The 13,597-nt window shown below is 33.0% G+C and overlaps 1 pseudogene; it reads right to left on the bottom strand.

The window, feature by feature from the left end:
* Positions 1-1,980: 1,980 nt before the first annotated feature.
* Positions 1,981-13,597, bottom strand: part of LOC107705758 (maltase-glucoamylase, intestinal-like) — a 66,860-nt pseudogene continuing 55,243 nt past the window's right edge.

Here is a 13,597-nt window from a genome sequence, read left to right as displayed (position 1 = left end):
AAAAAAAAATAACACAAAAGAAAAAAACTCATATTTTTGTGTGAACTATCCATTTATTTTACTTTACTTTTTTACTTTACTTTATTGTCCACAAGTGGAAATGTGTCTTTGGCTTCACAACACATTATAACAAGACCAATATACTAAAAGCACGTAACACAACAACTAACCAACTAACTAACTAAATAAATAAATAAAAATATAGGCTCAGCATTTCACTTAGCATGCATTTAAACTTCTCTATATATTCCTCTTCCAAAAATGCATCTTGCATCTGTCTTACAAAACTCTCCCTCACATCTAAACCTGATGTAACCTCGTAAAAGCCTTCATTGCTTAGAACTTACTAATGCTCCACACAGCAGGTCTTCCATCTCCTAGCTCCATCACATAAGGACATGCGACTCATTTTACTTAAAGGTTTGTGAGAAGAAATAAAATGACAGAGAGTTTGATTCCATACTTTGGATGGAGAAAAACCTTTATCTACTCTTTTATTGTGGCCTGAATGGATTAGACACTCATTTTCCCATTAAAAACATTTGGAGCGGCTTTCTTGTATGCACTTTTTTTCCTGTAAGAGGGGGATTACGCAGCACAGCTGGAAGCTTCAGAAAGTGAATTACAATTTTCGATTCTGACAGGTAGCAAGTGAGCAACATGCCTGCAAATCATCTTCAAGAACAGCTTGCCCCGGTGAGAACCCACCTGCTCCCTCTTCAAAACAGCCACCTCACTTCAATTTGAGTTTTTATATCTCACAAACACTCTTTTAAAATGAAGGATCTTCAAGAGTTCTTTGTTGCAATTTGGTTGCACCTCAAGAAAATGTTCTTTATGTTATTGACATATTAGGTTTTTTTTTTTTTTACTATTTTTATTATCATCTGTTAACTAAAGATCATTCCAGCTTATTTAGAACATTCTAATGAAATGTGGAACTTCAAGGCTATGAAACTCTTGGTAGAAACGTTTTTTTGTTAAATCATTTATTTTATTTTAGTTTATTGCACTCATGTACATTTACATTGATGCATTTAGCAGAAAATTTTATCCAAAGTGACTTATATTGCATACATTACTTCATGCATTAATTTATGGACATTCACTGTAAAAAAAAAAAAAACTAATTAAAAAAAACATGATTTATCATCTTTTTTATGTCAAATCAACTTAGATAATTAATGTTGTTCAGATAACATAATACTTTGAGTTTTTGTTTTTGTGTCAGCCTGGTGTTCCTGTTTTGTTGTGTTTGTAAAATAAAATATTACTATAACTTATCTAATTCATTTAACCAACTTAAGTTATATGAGATTCAACTTTTTTTTTAAGTCCGTTTGAATATAATTTAAGTTGAAATGACTTCTATAGCCAATTTCATTAGACTTAAAAACTTGAGTTAGGTTGCTGCCTTAAATATTGTAAGTCGAAGTAGCTGGATTTATATATATATATATATATATATATATATATATACATACATACATACATACACTGCACTTAACTAACTTACTTTTAATGAAAATTATTTGGCAATTCAAAATAAAAAATAAAATACATTATTGTAATTTCAATATACTATAAAGTATTTATTTTTAACTGATGGCATTTATGGTGACATGGACAAGTTTTACTTTTTATCACAAAACATCTATTACTTAAATGAAATAGCTAGAGTTTAATAAAATACTAAAAAGATAAATAAATTAATAAATGAACAAACAAACAAAAATGGTTTACAAACCATAGACTTTTACAGTTGAGCCTTTGTATACTTTCATTTAAAAACTAATCAAGTCATATCAAATAACTACAGCCTAATCAGACACAGATGGTTGTGATCGGTGGATATTTTGACTACAGTATTCCAGACACTAAATAAAGCCCAAAAGCTCTTCCATAGAAATACTGCAGAGCTTCATGAACAAGTTGTGTACGCTGTATTTAATTGCAAGGCAGAAATAAACAGTTTTTCATTTACGTCGTTTGAAAGATGTCAGCGGTGAAAAATGGAGTTTTCAAATGAAGACCGTAAGTGCTGACTGAATCACAATCCACTATTGATGCTGCTTTTCCTGCACTCAACTCTCTGTGTGCCATAATTGAGATATTTTTCCTTGACTTTGTCCTTGTGTCGATGCGGATATACGTGAGCAGACACGGCTAATGATGAGGAACAGATTGTAATGATTGTTAGCACAAGACAAAACTGATATTTTAGTAAATGTCCTTTTTTTTTGTCATTAACTCGATAATTTTCCGTTTTCCACCAATGCTAATATCTCACTTCAGCATCTGCTCGCCAGCCCAGTGTTTCACAGCAAATTAATGCCTGACATTTGCTGAAGTGAATCCATATGTTTTGGAGGTCTTCGGTAACAGCAGAACTCGGTGTCGTATTCAAATACCATCAGGAGTGTAGCAGAATGCTACAAACAACCAAAAATACACAGGAAGGAGAAACAACGGGCTGTATATGAATCATCAGTGACCTTTCAGGCATTTCGCACACTTTCTCTTGCCGGCCAGCTTGGAGGAAAGAAAACGAGAAAAGAGGCAAAGATGAAGGAAGGAGAGCTAATTAAACCAAACCGCAGAGCAAGCGATCTCCATGTTCTGTAATTATCTGCAAGGCTTTATTTCGGCCGGTCGGGGTGTGGAAGAGGTAGATGGCTAACAGCAGACCGGGACGAGATTGAGCTTGGTGGCAAAAAAGTGATGTAGATGAATCCGCAAAGCGGTAATTAGAAGCTGGTAATTAAATGCACTTGGTGCATGAAATAATGCAAACACAGCTTCCCGAGCTATTGTCAGTGTCAGCTTTTTTCTCTCACGTCTGATTCCTGAGCTCACCTTTAGCTGAGTGAATCTCACAAAACCTGAAGAAAAGAGAAAGATATAAGACATTGTATTTGCATGCAAGAAAATGATGCTGATAGTAGCATGAAATTATAATGACATGTGTAGTAAAGTATCAATATTTCAGTGCACACTAAATGTTTTAATTGGATGTTGGTTAATGAACCCTCACCATAAAAACTAAATAAAATAAAAACAAATACATTTTATTATGTATTATATATCGCCTGCTCCTCACACTTAAGAAATTAGTCACTATTTTATTGCAAATATTGACTTCTCTTAGACCAAATGACAGACCATTTGTCAAGATAAAAAAAAAAAAAAAAAAATTCTTAATTTATTTCCATTCTTCCTTTATTTTCATAAAAATCAAGCACAATTTCTCACCCCAATCTCTTTAATGTAATGGAAAATAAATAGAAGCTTCAATAAATTAGGTTCAATATTTGACTTCTGTTTTGCAATAAAAATATGTTAGTGACTAATTTCTTAATTGAAATGTGAAGTAAAATATTGATGTGAAGTAAAGTAACCATTGATATTTCGGTGAAAACCAAATAGTACATAATAAAAGTCCACAAAAATGTTTTTATTTTATTTTATGTACACTCCTCACACTAATTAAGTCAGTGAAATATATTTTTATTACAAAGCTGAAGTCTTATACTAAATGATAAACGAGTTTGTCAGAATTAAAAAGGATTTTAATGTCACATATATTCAGAAGTACATTTATATATTTATTAAAAAACAAAAACAAACAAACAAACAAACAAACAGAAACAGCTTACTAGAGCCCCACTAGTTCACATTGAACATTTATTTATTCGTTTATTTATTTACTTACAAATAAATAAATGTATTTATATATTTATGTATTGTGCAATCTGACATTATTTTCATTAAAATCAAGAATAATGTATCATCCAAAGATCAGTCTCATTACTGTAAAGATAAAGAAGAGGATGGATGGATAGATAGATATATCGTTACATATATGACAATATTTAATGTAAATATTTTCTTTAATTTATGATGATTTCAACATAATAATGATCACAAATTAGATGCAATTTCATTTGCTTTATTGCTTGCTTAAAATGTATGGCTTCACACAGCTAATTGATCATTCATCTCCTTGTCATCTTTTCTGTTCTGTCCATCAGTTGTTATTTCTCCTCTCACATTCTCATATTTTATTTCTGCGTGCATGAATCTGATGCCAGAATGTGAGGTTGTTTCAGAAGTCACACAAAGTGCAAACTTCAAAACCAAAGAGGATTAGTTTGACAGTGCATGCTGGCCGAGTAAAAATAGAGAGGGAGACAGAGAAAGAGGGAGAAGATTACAAGAGTTTGCTTTTTTTTTTTCTTGTGGATTGGAGCAACAGGCAATAGCAAAAAGCTCTCGATCACTCAGATATCTAGCCTTACACAACAATATGGGCAAATAGATACTCCAGCTTCTCAGCAGGCTGGGATTGCCAGATCAGCACCTTGCTTGCTCAGTCAGTCAGTCAGTCAGTCAGTCAGTCAGTAGGGTTTAAGGTAATCTCCGCTACAGACAACACAACCGGCAATTCAGCACCACGGACAGCGGCTCCCTCCTCACACTGAGCTGATGCCTGAACAAACTGTCTGAGAGGCTCCACAGAGATCCATAAGGAAACTTCATGTCTGTAATAACTGGGAAATGTCTGCTGATATTGTCTGATATGACTGCTAGTTATGCTGGTAATGCTTCTGACATGATATAATACAAAGTGATCTCATTAGTATTTGTACATATCTACAAGTCTAATTATTCTTATTGAAAAAAACAGATGTGAACAATTTCAGTGTTTGGACAGATTGTAACGTACATATTTACAGCTTTAGAGATGTACAAATATTTATGAATCCTCTGTTCAGTTTTATAGATTTTTTTACAGATTGTAATTGTAACAAAAATGTATAAAATGTTTAATGCCACTGTAATGCAAAAAAACAACAACTCTGGAATCAGTGTCTATCCAAAGAAAATGCTACAAATAGTGTATAATATATATCTATATGTGTATATCAAAAAAACATAGCATTAGTATATATCAAAAAAACTCTAAAATTTGTGTACATCAAAAAAATAAGTAAATAAATAAATCAGTGGCTATCAAAACATACAAACGTCAACTTTGAATGCTAATGAGATCATGTAGCACAACATGCATTATTTGATCATTTTAATAAATCCAAGACACACACACGCACACATCACAAAAACGCGCGCACACACACACACACACACAGAGAGAGAAATCACACAGTCATTTATATTTTAAATGATGTTTTCTAGCCACTCTATGCGTCCCTGTCATCCCTATTGAGGGGAAAAAGATGTTCACTTGCATAATGCACAAGGCCAGAGGACACTACATTACAACTGCTGCTTAAAATCAAGGCACACAATCTCTCAGCCCTTCCATTTGCAACAGTGTCACTTCTTTCATTTGCTAACTGCTTGCTGATGAATAAGATATGGAACCGAATTTAGTCATATGTTGATCTGTTGGACGCAAATGAAATTTTCCTCTTTTGCTTTAGAGGGTAGAATTTCAATTGAGACATGAAAGCTGACAACGGCTCATCAATGAAATATGTAAAGGAGTTATATGTTATTCAAACAGGACAAAGGGCTTAAAGTGAGGCACAAGAAATTAAATGTCATTCTCTTTTTTTTTGCTCCATGTGCAACACGTGCAAAATAACACCAAATGAGAGCCCCTCTCTGTAAGTAATGTTTCATTTACAATATTAGTGGCTCAGTATGGAGGACAGATTTGACCGATTGTACATGACAGAGTAACATTTGGGTCAGTAGCTAAACTTAGCCTACAATTAGTAAGAAAGAGCTTGGGGTTTTTAATGACCACTGAGATAAATTAACATCTGTTTCATGTGTGCGCTGAAGGAAAGCAATGCTCTGGATTGCACATGACTGTGACAGATCATTATCCACTCACACAGACACAAGTCATTCTTCAATTATTGTATAATAAACCTTTCCATATTGATATCTGATGCATATATTAGCATTTGTCCAATCAGAAGCAACTTCCCAAGAAGAGAGATAAAACAAACTAATGCTCAGAAAAAGCCACAAGTCTGTAATATGTTGCATTTTTATATGAAAAGGTATTATATACATGTACGTTTTTTAAAGAAGTATCTTCTGCTCACCAAGGCCGCATTTATTTGATCCCCAAAAAAAACAAAACATAATATTGTGAAATATTATTACAATTTAAAATACCTGTTTTCTATTTGAGCAGCAAATCAGCATATTCTAATGATTTTTGAAGGATCATGTGACACTGAAGACTGGAGTAATGATGCTGAAAATTCAGCTTTGATCACAAGAATAAATTAATTTTCAGAATATATTGAAATAGTTACTACACAGACTTCAACATGTCACCACGGACTACATTTCCTAGCATCCATTGCACTAATGACACACACAACTGTAACCAATCTAAGACACTTTATAAGCCATGGACTTCCTCTTTCATATCGCCGAGTATTGTTTAGCATTTATGCTGTTCAGCGTAGCTACTTTACGGAGCCTGTTCCCGGCCCTAGTTTGAGTTTCTAGTTCTAGTCTAAGTCTAGTCACGTCTTGTTTCCTGGTTGCCTGTTTCCTGACTACCTGCCTGTCTTGGATTTCTCTCTCGTCTTGTCGTCTGGATTCTGTTCGCACCTCTCTTGGATTTATTATCTGTCTATGGATTACTCGCTTGCCTCAACCTTTGGATTATGTTCGCCTGTTTATCGACCTACGCCTGTTTATCGGATTACTCTTCTGTCTTGTCCTCTAAATACCTGTTTGCCATTGTCCGACCCTTGCTGGTTTTGACTATGTTTTGGAATAAAGATTTGCACATGGATCCGCACGTTTCTCGTCTCAGTCGCCCCATTACAAATATAAAGGAATGTGCAGGTATTTTTGTTTTATTTTATTACGGGTTATTACGTTTTATTTATTTATTCTTTTTACAGGTGTTTTACTTGTATTTTGAATTTTTACCTTCATTGCGTTGTGGTTAACAGAAATGTCTGTGAAATTAATGGATAATGTCTTTTTTTTTTTTTTTTTACAGTATGGATAAATTTTTTTCAGATCAGGTCTTAAAACCAATACACCATTTGCAATGTGCTTCACAATTGACACTGATATAAAATTATTTAAATATATCTACACACACTTGTTTTCACTTGAGACTTACTTGACACTTGAGAAACTTTCATAGCCTAGTGAATCACGTGGAAGGTCTTGAGAGACTGCTTTGTGAAGGACACTCTTCAGTGCATCCACAGAAAAATGAACCGTTTTTTTAGACCAATTCTTTGAAAAACACTACCACAAATGAAACCTCAGTTCCAGGAATTGCATCAAAAGAGCAAGCGTTTGTTAACAAATTATTTTCTTCTGAAGTTTGTTCAGAACATTCAAAATAAAAAAAAGAAGAAGAAAAAGTTCTTAAAGGTGCATACACATACTGTATAACACAACTTTCCATCACCAATAATCATCACAATTTCATGGATACTAAAAATACTACCTAGAGGTGAGAAAGTCTAAAAGGACAGGAAATCCGAGAGCGTTACTGTCCTCAGTGCTTTGGCTTTTGAACAACAGGCTGTATTAGTTGTATATTGGGCTAAAACAGATGAATCTGTCAGAGCAGATCTAACAAGCTTTTCTTGTTTGCGTGTACAAAAATTGGATCTTTGGAGATCTGTGGCCTTTGGCCGATCCAAATACATCTCATATTGATCAAAGCCACAGCTAATTCCATTACCCAATGCTACAGAGTCATGCACGCCTCGACGGAGCAAATTATTATACTTGCCTAAATGCTCCATTAAATCTGTTGGACTAACACTTCATACAGTATGAAGCTTCCTTTAAACAAATAAACAATCATAATGTCATCTAGTCCTTCCTCATCCTCAAGCACCACACAGTATGCAAACTTTCTGCATGAAATACTCAGATGACTTGCTACATTTGCCAAAGTGTGTAGTATGCAATCAGAGCACACTGCAGGATAAACTGTTTCCCACAATGCAATGCGCTCAACATGGCCTTCCATTTACAGTGTGATGAATGAACAGGAAACAATGTAATTTTTAAGTTTTAAGACATTTTCCCAGTCACTGCACTGAATTTGAGGCTGCAAAATCTGAAGACATTTTTTTAAAGAATAAAATAACTGAATTAAATTGCCATGTCTAATTACCACTTGCTTATTTAAACAAGAGGATATGGGATATTAACATACTAAGCAGGATATATATATATATATATATATATATATATATATATATATATATGTGTGTGTGTGTGTGTGTGTATGTATGCACTCACACACATATTTTATATATAATAAAACCCAACAGGATCATAAAAAATTATTATTTTTACCACAATCAAGAACATGTTAAAATCACAAAATTGTGAATTGTTAGTATGTTTCCTCATTCTCCTCACTCTTTCTCTTTCCTCCGGAAAAATACAGGCTATATATATAATGTGTGTTGTGTACAGTGATTATTTAAAAAGGCACATACGATTTCATAATGCATAAAAAATATAATCATATCCTTTTATCTGAAGCACCAATTCCATCCTGCTATCAGAAGCACCACTATCAATTTCAATTTCACAATCAGGGAAGAAAATGTCTTTCCTGAATAAAACTATTATCTTAGCCACCTGATACATCACACTATCGCACATGTCTGGAATAACAAGAGCTCCTGGAAGCTGATGACTGGCATGTGGCTGGACGCTCCATAAGGCAAAGGTGATGTTTTATGAGCCGCCGTTCATTTGCAGTCTCTCCAGTTAAGGCCAAATAGCACTTAAACAAATGCAAATAAGTGTGAATCAGTGCCAGACTGCAGGCCTTTCACCAGATCTGCTCCAGACGTCCTAATGACACTCAAATTACCACAACCTCGCTCACCGGCCGACACGACCTCGCTTTAACCGCACTGCCGAAATACAGATCAATACCGTCTCCTCATATTCCGACTCAATTACACCTGAAATAAAATCAACCTGAAAGTTTACAGATCCATTAGCCGGACTAAACTCAACATTAGACCAGTCAGCAGGGTTATTACAGTAAACTAAACCATTTAAATAAAAACAATATACTAAGATATATATGAGAATATATATAATTTTCATTTAGTTTAGTACTACAATATCTACAAATAAAACTGATTTTTTTGGTTTTATTTATTAGAAACTAAACTTAACAAATCTGGCTATATATTACTATACTGAAACTATACTATACTGAAAAAAAACAAACATAATATTACAAAGAAAAAACACATAATATTATCTCAATAATACTAAAATATCACAAAAGTACTAAAAACATTCAGCCAGAAATGTCTGCTGTGGCATACCATACTATAATATGATTTATACTGTTGCGATGATATAAAACTACTCATATTTTGGTCACCCAACTACTTGCGGTTTGATTGAAAAAGCACAAAGCTTTATAAGCGTTTCTGAGAGGAGATGAAGGGTCATTAATGGTGCTTTTCCACTGCATGGTAACCTGCGTCACTGAACTTGCGACACAAACACAAAAGAACCGCTAGATTTAAATCAGCACAGCCAGCGAAGGATCGAACGCAACTGTTTTGAACAAGCACACCTTTTTTAACAACCAAAAAGTGGCTGTTTCGTTGTCTGTTGATGAAGTACAGACGTTCCTCTCGTTTATAGCAGATGAGCGGCTCCAGCGAGAGCTTGATGGGGCGACGCGGAATGAAAACGTTTTTCAAGAGTCACGGCAATATAGGCGGCGCAACTATAACGACATGTGAATAATCCCGCCCACTCTAAAGCGGTACTGAACTGCAGTGGAAACGCAAACCGTGCCGAGCCGAACCGTGCCGTACTGAGCCGTACCGAGCCGAGTCATACCACACAGTGGAAAAGCGCCATAAGATGCTTTGAGAGGAAGCAACAATCCCTTATTAGAAGTGTCTGGAATATGTGCACTAAAAATGATTTTGAGCAATTATTTGAATGATCATGATCGTGTCTTTAGTGATATTTCACCAATGTAATGGTTAGCTTCTGTGTTTACGCATCTGATGTGGGTGGATTTGATTGGTCCTGTCTGCACATTTCTGACACATCTAATAAACAATGTTGCTGTCTTTAACCTTCAAAATACAGGTGTCAATGCTTCTTTCATTTTAAACACAAACAAATCTACAAAACTACATTCAGAGACATTGATAAAGGACTGCAAACCAAAAATAAATAAATAAAATGACAAAATAATGTTTTGGTGTGACCAACACATAAATTGTAAATGAAATGGTAACACTTTACAATAATGTCAAAACAACAGCATTTATTAATCTTAGTTAATATTAATTTAAGTAGTTGTATGTTAACCTTGTTTAATGCACTGTGAAACCAGTGTTATTTTAATATTATATACAATAGTATTTAATATTTTGATTTCAGTACACACACACACACACACATATATATATATATAATTTTGTCATGTGCTTTTATAATTTGTATTTATATTAGCACTTAAAATTACAATTTTTAACCTTTAAGTCTTGTTTGTAAAATCAGATGGACACCAAGGAACCACATTTTAATTTTAAATTTAGTTTAAGTTTTAGTCATTTTTTCAGTAAAATGTGCTTTTGTCAATTTTAATTAATCTTTTATTTTTATTTTAAATTCTATTTAGCTTTTATCTATTTTATTTCAGATTTAGTTTCAGTAATTTCAGTACTTCAACTTAAACTTAAAATATCTCCATTTAAGTTTTGTAATTTTAGCATTTCAAGTTAGCCGAAATGTAAAAATAGTTATATTTAACTTTAATTTATTTTTATTTTTGTAACTTTAGAACTTCAACCTAAATTTCAAAATATTTATTTTTATTTATTTTTATTTAATTTTAGTAATTTATAACTTTGTTAAATTGTAACATTATTCCTATTTCTATTTTAGCTTAGTAATTTTAGTACTTCAAATTAAACTTGAAAATATTTCTATTTAGATTTAATTTATTTTTATTTCTATTTTTTTCAATAATAATTTCAGTACTTCAAGTTAAAAGTATTGCTATTTAGCTTGCATTTATTTTATTACACTTTTAGTTTTAGTAATTTTAGTACTTCAACCTGAAGTTATTTTATTTTAGTCAGTTGTCAAAGTGGCATTTCTAATTTTTTTTGAAGTTTTGTTTGCAAAATCAGATGCAAACCACAGACCTACACAAATCTGTCTAAAAATTATGGATCCAAATTGACTTCAAAGGTCTAAAGCTTAAACGCAGTTTGGACGTGGATGAAGGGGGAAGTGAAATGAAGCGAGAAACTGGCAGGAACCGTCGCTCTATAAATTGTCCTGATTGTCTATAGAAATCTCCCAGTGAATGTCGGCCCATTAAAATATTCATATTTTATGTTTATGGACAGTGCAATCTGCTGAAATGATGGTAACACTGATTGCTCACCTGTGACACACCTTGCGGCTCTGTGAGGACAGCAGATGTGTATTAATTAAAGCAGTGTTTAGCTCTGGCCTCGTGCGCTCGATGTCCGTCCACAGCGGCGGTTGACTTTGCACAACACTCTCTTAACTGACGCTCTGAGTGCCATTATGTCAGGTGCTGTGCTTCACTTATTAATGAAATGGGTCTCTTGGCAAACCCTGTGATTTAAACTGCCAACTGGAATCCCATTCAATCTCAGGGACTGTTGTGGAGCGAAAACAGCGGAAGCCATTTCAGACAAAACGGCGTATCTCTTTTGGTTGGTCATGGATAGTTGCATTGGGGGAACTAGTCTTTCAGCAAACTTTTCATAGAAGCTGTTTGAATACATTTCATGGAATGCATGTGCCATTTTACATACAAACTATTATATTATATTATATTATATTATAAAAATGCAATGATTTAACATGAAATAATAAAATATTATAATTTAATTATTACAATTATTATATTTTTCATATTCACAAACTATTACACAATAAAGTGTTATATTATAAATTATAATTATTTAATTTCATACAATTTTATAATTACAATTATTTATTATTTTTAAAATACTAAATAATAAACATAATTATAAAACATTATCAAACATTAAATAATTATTATAAATAACTATTATAATGGTATAATAATACATTTTACATATATACAACTTATACAATAAAGTGTTATATTATTATTAGTTATAATTATATTTTTACATATTTTCTAAAATAAACTACTAAATATGATAAATAGAATTATATAAAAATAAAATTATAACAAAATAATTATTATAATTAACGAGAATAGAATAGAATAGCATAGAATAGAAAAAAAACTACTTAAAGGGGTCATATGATGCTGCTAAAAAGAACATTATTTTGTGTATTTGGTGTAATTTTAGGTAGGAGTGACTAACTCTTAACTTTTATAAAGAATTTCTCTTTGGATTTGAGACTTTAGTCTTTGCAACTTTACAAATCTTCTTTATGCACCAAGAGCTTGTAACACTTCAAAGAGAAAGGAGCAATTGAAATCGCATCATATGACCCCTTTAATACATGACAGTAATAGATGCTGATATTAACTGTTTTCAAAATATTAGTAGCAATGTGGAAAGTTGTTCATATGGACATTAAAATTAATAATAATAAAAATGTAATCTGTAATGTAAAATACGTAGAGAAAAGCTGAAGTTCATCACTGTTTTCAACTTTAGTTTATTACGTTCAAATGCATCTTTTTAAGTTGTATTTAATTAATGCTGTGATACAAAAATACTGCTCTGATTAAATTCCAGTTCTATCATCTGACTATTTTATATTATAAAGAGTTTGTAGACAAGCTAGGGCAGGGGTCACCAAACTAAGTCCTGGAGGGCCGGTGTCCCGCAGAGTTTATCTCCAACTCTAATCAAACACACCTGAACCAGCTAATCAAGCTCTTACTAGGTATACTTGAAACTTCCTGGCAGGTGTGTTGAGGCAAGTAGGAGCTAAACTCTGCAGGACACCGGTCCGCCAGGACCGAGTTTGGAGACCCCTGAGCTAGGGTTTCAAAATAGCTGAAGAATGAATCTTGAAGTGTGAACAGAGACTAACACTGCGGGGAATCAGTGAAGGAATTACAGCAGAATCAACTCTGTAAATGTGTAACATCTGGTTTGAAATGTAAAGCTTCACGCAGTGCTGGATCTAAACGGAAAGGTAATAAGCTGACTGTGAGCGCACTTATCGGTCCTCAGGAGTCGTACAGTTCTCCAAATCAATACTCTCCAGGGCAAACACCCAACTAAAAGCAGATAAAATCACAGCAGAATGTATGTGGAGGGTCAATTAGAGATGCCATATCAATACAAAGTGTTATGTTTGAGACAGACACCAACAGAGAAAAACTTTTACAAATGTAATGAAAACTTGTGTTCTTTCAATAGTGATAAAAGCCTCATTTCAGAATAATATTGTCATATTGTCTTATTTCAATTATGAAGAAATATACCAAAAGTTGTATTTTCTGATAAATGTTATTATTGTTCAAATTAAACCATATTTTTCATTCATATTCTAAGCCATATTATATTATATTATATAACAATTGATTATAATATATTTATGTATTTATAAGTTTCATTTTATATAATTTATA

This window comes from Sinocyclocheilus rhinocerous, unplaced genomic scaffold (assembly GCF_001515625.1).
Source record: "Sinocyclocheilus rhinocerous isolate Xijiao unplaced genomic scaffold, SAMN03320098_v1.1 scaffold834, whole genome shotgun sequence".
In the NCBI taxonomy this organism is placed as follows: domain Eukaryota; kingdom Metazoa; phylum Chordata; class Actinopteri; order Cypriniformes; family Cyprinidae; genus Sinocyclocheilus; species Sinocyclocheilus rhinocerous.
This window is presented reverse-complemented; position numbering and strand designations above follow the sequence as displayed.